Genomic DNA, 12,384 nt, shown 5'->3' with positions numbered 1-12,384 from the left:
CTTCGTCAACTGAAAGAATGATACATAAAATGCTATAAATATTTTTTTTTTTTCTTTTTCCTAACATTTTGCATGCTAACAGAAGCTTCAATAATGAGTTGCAGTTTTTGGGTTTGTATCCACCTTGGGGGGAATTTGCTAAAAGTTCACCACTGGGATGATTATCTAAAATGTCTTCCGCTGGTGAATGGTGTTTCTCATGGTGAATGGTGAGAGAGGAATTGGCCTTATTACCCTTTGCAAACTGGTGGGCTAAAAAAAAAATGCTGTTGTCTTTACATCCCGGCACTGTGTGCCTGTGTGCGCGACAGAGGTGAACCACAATTGCTTTTAAGGTAGTCTCAATAATGATATAATCTCTTATTCAAAGGCATTTGCTATCTGTGGAAAAAAAAAGAACTATGTAAGTCTGTTTTATCTACGTTTTCATCTCTGGAAGTCAAAAGACAAGATTCTCCGGGCTAGTTTTATTTTGGCTCACAGTACTTAAATTCAGGTTACTTGTGTTTAAATTTGATTTATTAGTCACAGATTTAGATACAGATGTAGTATATACTCCATGCAGGTTTGATAATTATAAAAGCCACGGCACGACTCCAGTGGAGCAAAGGTTTGTAAGTCAGCAGACCCATGAGGTACGCTAGCCGAGACAGCGCCGTCATCTCTGGTGGTCCCAGTTTTAGCACCACTGAGGGTGGTGATGACACGCTGAAGGGCCGAATGTTGTACCTAATTTAACTCTTTGGGTCAGCTTGCCTGGCTGTGACTCACGGGCCCGCAGACACATTGAGTCACAATCATTTCAGTTCCCTGCTGGGAAATAGAATCTCAGGAGAAAAATGCTGAGTCGTCAGGGAAAACAAAAGGATTTGCCCAGCTTAATGGGAGCCAGAGATTTACCAGCGACGGTTGCACATCTATGTGGCAGCACCATGTAATGCGCAAGGCAGGAAGGACAAGGGTAAAAGCATAGAGAAAAAAATAGCTAATCCCTCAAGGGTCTTTTGTAGGAGCTCAGGGTGGATGAATGGGTAGAAAAACCCATCATACTCCTAACACCAGCCTTATAAAGATGGACGTTGTTCTTACTGTTTCTTGTTTAAAGTGAAAAAGTTTTGTTGAATGTGTAAAGATTTTATTTATTCAATCACTATAAATACTTTCCCTTTAGATCAATCATTATTTAATGTCTGGAGATGTCATCTGATTCTGAACATAAATGACTTTTGATTAAATGTGGAGTGTGATTAAAAATGTATTTTCACACCAACACTTTGTTCTTTGTTTGTGAGTAGACTCCTCCCAAGTTGCAATAAATAGTATAAATCTTTATTCTTGCTGCCCCCCCCCCCCCAAAAAAAAGCACATGCAAAAAAAAGGTTCAACACCTCCATAAACCACTCCAGACAACAGTTTACTGAGAGTCACACTTTAAGTTCTAAACTATTCATCTTAGCAAGATTATTTGTAATTATATGGTTTTGTCAGGATGCCCAGGGGTGTGAATAATTATGTTAGCTCCCTGGGGATCCTGCAGTCTGTTTATCACACCGTTTCTGTTCATCCCTAGATCCTCATGTTATCTTTTTAGTTTTCTGTTCAGCATTTATGTTTATTGTATATTCAGGGATTTGTTAGATCAGTTCCTGTCTAGTTAGTTGTCCTGTTAATTCAGTTTCTGTTCTGTTATTTATACTATTAGTGTATCATTGTTATGATAGTTTTGGTCTTTATTATTTATTCTTTTTTATTATCACATGATCCTTCAGATTCAGTTTTCCCTCTGCTCCTGCCAGTTTGTTGCCCCTCCTTTCCTGCAGCTGATTCCTTCACTCTGTTCACCTGTGCCTAATTACCCACTCATTGTTTCTCTCCATCTCTTCCCATTTAAGTTCTGCTCATTCTCTCAGATGCACCGTCAGGTCTTTCGTTTTCATTCGTGCTATGTTCCTGTTCGCCTTGTACATTTAACCTGTAAGTCTAGTTTATTCATTTGATAAATCACTTTCTACTCAACATGCACCTCCCAAAGCTGTTGTCTGCATCCCGGTCCAACCACAACATCGAAAGGTTTAGTGGATTTACATCGGAGTTTTTGAAAGTAATGTTTCTGAAAGTTAAAATAATATTACAGGGAGATGCGTTAGCAATTCATCTTGTTAATAAGTCACATTCATTTGTTGTTTTTATTACTTATAATATTTTTTGACCTTTAAAGGTCTACCACTGTGGACAAAATACACCATTAGGGATGTTATTTTACACCCTCATATTTTACGTAAAATTTGATGAAAGCAGAATATCATACAGAAATACTCATATTACTTTCATATTATTTGATGCTTTGTTTCATTCCTTGTGTTGACTTATTTCATATTGCACTGTTGCTGTTATCATTCATCTGACAAATAAACAGGTAGTATAGCTATTTATTGTCTTCCACTTATTGGAGATCAGGTCTTGAAAGCAGCAAGGTCCAGAGTGGGAAACCATGGCATCCAAGTTCTGGGTCTACCCTGGAGTTCTCCCTCTATGAGTGCATGTCTGACACAAGAGGAAATGATTGATTTGGATCCTTAACAGTTATACAAACAAACTCAGTTAATTTCTTTAGATATGGAGAAACAGCAGCTGTCCCGTGGATGATTGAGCTTTCCACCTTATCATTAAGGCAGAGCTCAGCCATCTATAAATCAAGGAGTAAGAAAATTTAGGCAGTTTAAACCCATGATCTCGTTTATCCCCTCTTATGATCCTCATCTCATGAAATAAGATGAGAGTTGGAACAAAGGTAAACCAGTTAACAGGTCATCAAGATACGCAAACTCCTCTGCACGAACCTCAGCACCAAGTTAACAGAACTTTTTTTATGTCCATGCTAATATGAGACAATACAGCACAGAGGCATACAGATTTTTCCTTCACTAAATAAACTTCTTCTTAAAGGTAAAGAGAATCCACTAAAAAGGGGAACCATACCAGCTTACTTGCAGTACCCTATAGCATTCCATATCAAGATGCCTTAACATAAATAACATAATTTAAAGAAGCATAATCCCACATTTGAAATTCAGAATAATTCAATTAATATTGGTACATTTATTCAGGTGGGAATAAAACAGCACTTAAAGAAATAATTTGCATCATGAGTGAGTGACATTTGCAGCTGTGCATTATAAACTGTGACTCTGAATTATCACAAATTGATCTGATTGGATGTATATTGACATAAAACACTCTGATTGGCTACAGGCCTAGCTCTCTGTGCTCCGAGGAGAATCTTTAAGTAACCAGTTAAGGGCAAGATTACCCTAATGCAGTCACAGTGTGCTGCCAAATCGCTGCAATCGCTCCCAAAATGCTTATTGCTTTGATGTGCCTGATCACTTGACTGTAATTCATGTTGGTCATGACTTCAATAAAGAAATGAAAAGAAATAAAAATAACTATAAAGTCACTTTACCAAAATCGCCGGAAGTCGGTCTGGCGATCTCAGTAGCTGACCTTAGGTTTAGGTTTCATTACCTTTCACCAAATCTCCGCATATTATAATGTCCAAATCTTCTGGTGTGAACTTCAGGCACTAATTGTAAAAATGGCGGCGCCCTGCGGCTGCAGTAGGGTGCCTCTCATTAGGAGACCAGCATGAAGTCACATGGAAGACAAAGGTACATGAAAAAGTACGCACCCATCTGTCTGGAATTCATCGCCACTGAAACATTGAAATTAGGCCTAAATAAATAAATAAAAATAACCCCAAACAAACCCACAAGGAATGGGTATACTAAAGAATCAAGTCAGAAACATTTTATTAACGGACGGATGTGATATTTACTTTTAATTGCATCATTTATGTTCCATGTGTTTATACTTTATTCCTGCAATTTCGATGGGGTTTGGTGCCCTTGTGCCTCTTGTTGACAAGTCATCACTGTTTATTACTGTAAATAAAACTAAAATTCTTATTTCTTTCAGTTTCTGCACAAACTGGAGTTAATTTAAAAATGAAATACCCAAGAGAAGCATTTTCTTTTATAGAACATAATGTGGTATTTATATTATCCGAGGGAAAATGAGAAGCTAAGAATAATTACACATTTAATGCTCAAGATCCTAATTAACACAGCAGCTCTCATAATGCTGGCTTTTTTTGGACTTTGAGGACATTTCACTTTTCCTCCCACATCTTTGCTTTCGCTACAGTGCCGAACCAAAACACATTCTCACAGGGGATACTGTCAGCATGTCCTCGCTTTCAGTCTTTAATTCATTACCAGTGAGGCTGTTCCAGAAAATGCTGCATGATCACATCACACCCTGGCCCTGTCTCGGCTGTCGACGGAGCTTTTCAAGCAACTCGTTCGCGTCTGAACATCTTCATCCAAGCTGTCCGCTATCATTGGGAAAAGCACAAGAAAAATCTCTCTCAGGGTGGATTTTCTTGCTTTCCGCCTGACCCAGATTTGACTGTTCAGTTTCTGCCTCGTTGTGAGATCTAATCTCATGTTTACAACGTTACAAGTCTGATTTCGCCTTTGTTTTGTGTAAAATCCTGTGAGTACAATTTGCATATGAACATGCTATATGAATAGTATCCTGTGTGGCATTTTTTTTTTTTTTAAAGTCATCAACAAGACCTGGTGATAAAGGCAGAAAACAAACAGCAGAAGGGCCCGAATTGTCTCCCCCACTTGCGTAAATGGAAGCAATTGAGTCATTTATGATGTCACACACTGATGTGCATCAGATTGCTATGGTTACACCAATCTCTGGGTAATGAAGTCCTCAGATTGGATTTCCACAACACTATCAGGTCTGTGAAGATAGGTTTAGTGTCTAACTAAAAGGATAATTTGAAGAGGTAACTGTAACAGAAACAATCCACATGAGAGTGTTGACTAAATGTTAATGTGTCAGGTTTTAGCAGATATATGCTACTTTGAAATATATTACTGTTCATAACTTAGTGCATCATTAAATTTCATTAAATTCGTCTTGTAAGTTAAGCTTATTGAATAATCAATAAAATCATTTCAATCTGAAGCATGAATTCTATCTTTTCTGGGCTTCACAGACACACTTCTAAAGATGAAGTGGAGATTTTGTTTTGTAGGATTAGTATTTCTTGAGAGAGTCGACATGAAAAATTCAGATTACAGAAAAGAAAATATGTGGTACTATTCAAGTAATGTCTACTCATTACTCATGAAAACTAATGTAAAATGCAAGACCTGAACTGCTACTCTTCAACACAGTTCTGCTTCACTATTTATTGAGGATCAGTTAATTTCATGGTAATTAAAGATGATTGAATACCTAAAGGTTACAAAGAGTCTAACACATAGTTATCAAGTGAAAGGGTATGTTCATGATCTTCACACACACACAAACACGCACACACACATCCATCCTTGTTTAAGATACAAAGTGAGGACTGTGCCTTTCTACGACCTAACCCTGACCTTAGCCCTAACACTAACCTTTACCAGACCCCAAAGTCCATCAAAGTCCTCACTTTACTAGTAAAATGAGTAAAACAAGATACTCGCTCAGCTGCAAGTACCAGAACAAACACACACACACACACACACACACACACACACACACACACACACACACACACACACACACACACACACACACACACTGCCCCAATTTCTCTCACCTACTGATCAGCGTCATGAAAGAGACTGATTGGGCCTCTTGACTGGTTCTGGTCCGACTTTTTTGGTGGACTATGTTTTCTGTGAGCTTGATTCTCCCCATGTTTTTGAAAACAGCACAGGTTCTTGGCGGCCCGCACTTTTGGGAGAGGAGCTCTGGGGAGGTACTGATCAGCCACATCAGAAGTTAATAGTCACGTAACCACGGCAACAAGTCATGAGGTAGGAAATATCACCAAGTATGGGACGTGAAGGACCAAACTCATGCAGATTAAATATTGATGTGGAGAAAATGGCACAACTGCAGTTCAGCTGTTTTAGAAAACAATGTATTGTTTGGAACAGACATCCTATCGTTTTGATACGCAATCGTGGTCCACAAAAAGTTTTATCGAAAAAACAGAAGCATGGTTGTTGTAATAGTTGTCAATTAGACGTCTGGTCTTGAATGTTTGCCCTATTAAAGAAAGTATGCAGTTTCCTAAATTCTGAGGTCTATTGCATTCTATGATCTTGGTCTATAAAATGCTGTGATCTGTTTTCAGCAACAAAAATGTTTTTAAAGAATGGGTACCCCTAAGTGTGCTTTTGAGCTAAATTTGCTGGATATACAGTATGTTGGCCAGCTTTCTGTGACATTAATGAACATTATAGATACAATACTTTTTTTATTGAAGGTAATATTTTCCAGTATTTTCAAACAATTTATAATTTGTCCATAAAAGTCTTGTAAGTAATAACATTTAAAAGAGTCTGAATAACCTGCTTGGCAAATTTATACTATTCTTGAATTGCTGAAAGAAAAGTCGGCAAACGGCAACCCGGGCTGCCCTTCAGACATCACTGCGTCAGTGGGATAATCTTTAGGTAGTTGGTCACAATGTTACACACCATCAGAGTCATTTTTCTGAATTTTTTTCTCACAAAGTTATTGTTTCAGACTTTACGTATCTTTTTGGTTTATTCGGCTAACTTTGTATCACCTGGCCAACCTCATAGCTATCACATCTACACCAATGTCTATTGCTGCATCTTTTAAGTAAACTATACTAAGCTGTCCCTCTTTGATCGTTAATGAATTATTGTAAATATAAAAAACCCGTATGACACAGAGAGCCAAACGAGACCTGCATGAAAGTGTGGACGTGAGACTGTGAAGTCATTTGTAGATCCTAAAGGAGGTCAAAAGGTGTTAACATACATTAGATCCAGTTCTATAGTTAGCCCAGGTCCGCTTGATGAGTCCATAATCAGCTGCTGCCTTACAAAGTGATGACCACTGTGTTGTTAGGAGTAATGTTATAAAACAGGCATTCAGTGTGTCCTCCTCCCATCTGTTCTCGCTCCTCGGTCTCTATTTCTCCATGTTCCATGACGCAAAGCCTGAGTGGGAGTGGACAAACCTTCTGCTCCCCGAGAGGACTGAGTGGGCCGCCGCCATCCGCTTCGTACGCAGCAGCGATGCAGCCGGGGATGGAGGTTTATGGCAGAGTGGGGAGGAAGGGCGGAGAGGCTTTGAACAAAAGTGAGAGAAAAAAACCCAAGAGAAAGACACGGTCGTGGATACGGAGAGGCAAATAAGGGGGGATGAATGGGGAGGCAGGAGAGGAGAGAGGGAGAGTGAATGGTGGCTGAGACTGAAGGATGTTTTTAAAGGGGTGGAAGGAGGGTGTGAGGGAGACATGGATGGCTGGGTGGGGGGGGGGGGACCTGATAATGAAGAGATTAGGACATGAAGCAGGAAGAGAGGACTGGTCTTCAAAACAAGCAGGAGACAGAATAGCAGGACTTGAACGTGTAAAACATAACAAGGAGCATTAATTCTCAAGACACCAGTACAATAAAGCCAAGAACAAGACAGCTTTGGTAAAGCTCCTTTTCTCTGTTGACTAACTTTCTATAGATACTGAAGCAACTTAACGCTGTTATTCTGACTCCTTAATGGTGCTGAATAAATGCATGAAGAGTCCTTCATGCATGACTTGATTTTTTTAAATGAAAAAGTCACCTGTAACAAAATAAAAATAAAAATAGAAATCTAATATTCAAATAACCTGGCCCAATTAACTAATTGATGTCTTTGACGTAAAGACATCCATTAGTGGTCAATGGCAAGAATTCATATAACCTTGGCTAATTCTGCTGCCAAAAGACGCATTAAAGTTGTTATTTATTTGTGTTTTGCAAATACATGTCAAATTTAATGTAGGATCGCTACGTGGACACTTATGACAATATGTCTTTGTACAACAAGAAGGTGTTGGACATTAATCTTCTTGGTTAAAAGTCCTTATATAAATACAATACTTCTTTTTTGTTCTGCTGAGATTTAAAGTTTGGTTGTGAAGCATTCAAAATATATCATCTTGCTTAAATGTAAAGCAATGGTACAATACTGATGTCATTACACACGCCTTCATAATATTAAAATCTTAAATCTATCTAAAGGGTTTAGGATATCACTTAACCGAGTCTGGAAAACAGAAACTTTTTTGGTGGTGGGCCCTACTTTAGGAAACAGCCCATCTGTAAGAGTTTTTCAGATCATTGTTTTAAATCTATATATATATATATATCATATACTGAATCTCTTTTACAAGCTTTTAGTTCTTGCCATTGTACCAGCTAACAAGTTAATCTATGTATTTAGTTTATATTACTGAACATAATTGATATTGATATCAATATTGTGTTGACTTTTTACCACCTATATTTATTTCTTAAAGTGTTCCTAAAGTTTCACTTGACCTGGCTTGTCTTGACTTTAGATGTTTGAAGGTTAAAAAGAAATTCTGTTTGCAGATCAAAACAGCAGATGACCCAAATACCCTTGAAAAGACATAAAACGGATGTGTTTGCCAGTCATCCAAACGAGCAATTTGTTAAGCTAATCAAGCCTGACTTTTAACATACTAGGCTATATTTGGCATATGAGTTAACAAAGCATAATTTACAACATTTCTAGGCTAAATGTGAACAACAACATGGCAATGGTCATGTACAACAATAGTAAACCTTGACATGCCTTTAGTTAACAAAGAACAATATTAGCATCAGGTTAAATTTTGGTTTCATCCGTTTTTTTTTTTTTTTTCACAACCAAAACAATGATGCTAATAACGAAAGATGCTTTAACATTTACAGAGGGTATAAAGTCTGCATACCTCTGTAACAATACCAGGCTTTTGTGAAAGGTTTTGCATCATAATCAATTTCAGAATCTTTTAATGAGGCATATACAGTATGTGGTAAAAATTCAACAGAAAAACAAATGTGTCCAGAAAAAAACTAGTTATTAAATAACTTTAACACCCGACACACAACTCAAAAGCACTATTGAAGCATTATTTCAACTTCTGCATCCAGTTGTTTTTTTCAGCATCCAACATGTTGATTTGCCAAGATTTGTCCAAAGAAGCTGCTGAAGTTCTTCAGAATGTGTGAATGTCTGAGTATATCTTATTCACGGCCTTCTTGAGGTCAATCATTCTGATTTAGTTTCATACTGAGTCTTTGCCATTCCAGAACTTTATTCTGGTGAATTATTCTGTGGTTGATTTTGATGCTTGGAATCACAGTGTAAGGATGGCAAAATAAAATCCTTTTTCATCCTCATCTTTTTAGAGGACACCTAAAGTTTTTGGGTCAGAAATGACACATATTTAGAGCTGTTTATAATTTTATATACCTTGACAACATGTCTAGTTCCATATGAAGGTTGGTGATCCCTTAGCATGATGCCATCACCACCATGTTTCGTTGTGGGTTTGCAGATTGTGCCAAAAAGTTTAGCTTTGGTTTCGTAGAGCATAAACGTGCTTTAGGAGATCTTAACATGGCCTGGTTGCTTCCTTCAGAGGAAATGTCTTCTGTTTTTCCACCTTATACTCTTTAGCTCAGACATAATCATCCAGTTTTAGTAATGTCACAGCTGTGCTAAAGTTTCTCCCACTATTTATGATAATCTTTAATGTGAAATGCTGAGTTGTTTTTTTTGTCTGTATTTACTTATTTTCTTCTACTTATCTCTTGATCGACATTTTTTTTGGACAACTAGATAATTGTAATCCTTTGTAACCTCTATGCAAACTGTGGCTCTACAGTCTGTGGTCTTATGCAAATGATCAAGTGTAAAGACCTTCTTACACAGACCGCTCAAGTTGGTTTTATATTAATTAGTTTCACTCCAACTGAAAGACTGGTGAATAACGGAGAAACAAGTTAGTCATCTTGCCTTTTTTGGGGGGGTATTTTGTGAAGAGGTTTTTTTCGTCTAATTCTTTTTTGTTTTCCAAGTAGCTTGGTGTTTTTTATGCTCTGTCAGTCAATATTTCTGATTCCAGTGTTTAACGGTTTTTGCCTGGGTTCATCCTCTTTTAGTTGTTTTATAAATACAGCGGTTCCACATCAGTGCAATCGTCCATCTGTCTTCACTTCAGTAGTCCCCTTTCCACTGCCTACCAGCCTACACTGATGTGCCTCGTCCTTTTCATCACCCACTGTTTTTCCCCCTATTTTGCCCCCAAGTTTTGTTTTGAAAGTTTGTTAATGTAGGTGTATTAAATCACTCTTTGCATGATAATGCCCAACTCCTACCTGCACTTGGGTACTACAGCACAACAAAACATTATGGACATCAAATACGGATTGATTTAGATCTAAGAGAAAGGGCTAACATTAAAGCCACCAATATTTGTGTCTAATATCATTGTCGTTTTTTCTTGATTTCGAGCTTTTTTTTCTTGCTATGAAACCTTTTTCACTACAGTAAATGAATATACAAGGTTCCAATATCTCTTGTTTCATTGCCCAGTATTGCTTTGATCTTTCATAACTTTAAGGGACCCTTGAAAGTTTCCTAAGACTTATAGGAAATATTTCATGGACTGATTAGACACACGCCTTCCACTTTTTGGAAGGTGCGTGTCTTGTTACATCTGGGTTAAACTAACACAGCATTTCAGAAAAAGAACATCATTCTCCAGTGTGGAGTATCTAAAATAATTTTGCATAGTGGCAGCCAGATTCCTCCACAGTGATGCCCCAAGTGTGGCACAACCAGTCATTGGGTTTAGGAGGCAATAACTTTTTTTAAAACGTGGCTAGGTTGGTTTGGATCGGGGTTTTTTTTTCCAATAACAACTACAATTATCATTTCAAAATTGTATATTTTTAATCACTCAGGTTAACTTAGACTGATAAAAAGATTTGTTTAAAGAGCAGAAATTACATTTTAGTGACAAAAATAAAAAGAGTATAAAAATTAGTAAGGGCAGAAATGTGTTTTTCCCCAGCATTGTACCCTCAAATTATCAAACATGTTATGCAATCACAAACCCGGATGCTCCTTTTATTTTAAGATTGCTCCTATCCGTATTTGTGTGTTTGTCACTAATTTACCTGTTCCTAGAATAAATGATCCTCACAGTGACCTCTGTTTATTTTCTGATCCTCCCCTCCTCTCCTCCTCTCCTGCCTTCTGCTGCTTATCTTTAGTAACTAACCGCCCTCATGATCCATTGATGGATATTTTACAATTTGGCTAAACGCAGCTCTGATGTAACAAGCGACACCTTCTGTTTCCAGGCAACCTCAGCAATTATGCCACTGCCACGAGAGGGGAGAAGGGAGGAAGTAGCACCCTGAGGCCCCCCGCCTTTGTTCATCTTGGCCGGCCCCGGCTCCAACCCTCGTCTAAGCGCAGCGCTTCCATGCGAGGCCAGTGACGAGGGCCGCTGCTGCACGCTGCGCTTCCTGCCACTCTCATTAAATCATCTCTGTTTCCTGTACTACAGTGGTCTGGTGAGGACGGCCACGAGAAACCGACTGGCTGTACGGAAACTCTCTGCTGCCCTCTTTTGTTCTGTAACACTCAAAAATGACTTCTACAATCTGATGGCAAATAAATTACACTAAAAAGGGAATTAAAAACTTGAGAACACTGATTAGAAAGTGCTTCACACCATGATGTAAATTACAATCAAGAGTAAGAGGTGAACGTCATTTCAGCTTTTGAAGTTCTAAAAGCTTTTTTGTTTTTCTTTTCTACCAGATTTATGTTATTTGCTTAAGTCTGATTGGTTTTACTTACAAAACATATATCATTCACTACAAATTGCAGTTTAAAAACAACAAGAAATGACACAAAATTTCCCTATTTACTGGTTTTTTTTAGAGAGAGAGAAAGAGCTGAGATTCTCTATAGGTTTAAAGGATCAGTGCGGAATAATGCAGTTGTCCTAATGCCAAAAAAAGAGCATGCACAATTATTTTGTTGTGTTTTCACATAAAGAGAGAAACATGCACCCCAACCTGTGTTTTAGATTCTACATTTTGAACTGTGGAAAACAAAATTGAGTCAAAAGTCATTGAAAAAACTGTGAAATGGTCCTTCTAATTTAGCACTGATTTGGAAATTTAAATCAGATGTTGAGTTTAGCATCACTAGCCAGCTGCAGCGTGTGTGTGTGTGTGTGTGTGTGTGTGTGTGGGGGGGGGGGGGTCTTTGAGTGGCAGGATGTGTCAATGGCACCAATGATTCATGCTGTACAGGAGATGTATCAGTTTGTGGTAAGACATCATTTTATCCAATGACGTGGAAAGTTGTGCGGCGAGTATTACAGTAAGAATGAATACTTACAAGTGGAAAATATTAAAGACTTTTGACATCCATCCCTGTTGACATGAGCAAACTGACCCCAAGGTCAGACTGTGCAATACT

The 12,384-nt window shown here is 38.1% G+C and overlaps 1 long non-coding RNA gene across 1 annotated transcript; it reads left to right on the top strand.

The window, feature by feature from the left end:
• The first annotated feature begins 1,921 nt into the window (after positions 1 to 1,921).
• Positions 1,922 to 11,790, top strand: LOC118561061. Its single transcript, XR_004929748.1, has 3 exons — positions 1,922 to 1,974; positions 5,781 to 5,885; positions 11,250 to 11,790. It is a non-coding gene; the product is annotated as an uncharacterized LOC118561061 (long non-coding RNA).
• Positions 11,791 to 12,384: the final 594 nt, after the last annotated feature.

The sequence above is a fragment of the Fundulus heteroclitus genome, unplaced genomic scaffold, assembly GCF_011125445.2.
Source record: "Fundulus heteroclitus isolate FHET01 unplaced genomic scaffold, MU-UCD_Fhet_4.1 scaffold_55, whole genome shotgun sequence".
Taxonomy (NCBI): domain Eukaryota; kingdom Metazoa; phylum Chordata; class Actinopteri; order Cyprinodontiformes; family Fundulidae; genus Fundulus; species Fundulus heteroclitus.
Note: the sequence above shows the minus strand (reverse complement) of the source record. Positions and strands in the feature narration are given on the sequence as shown.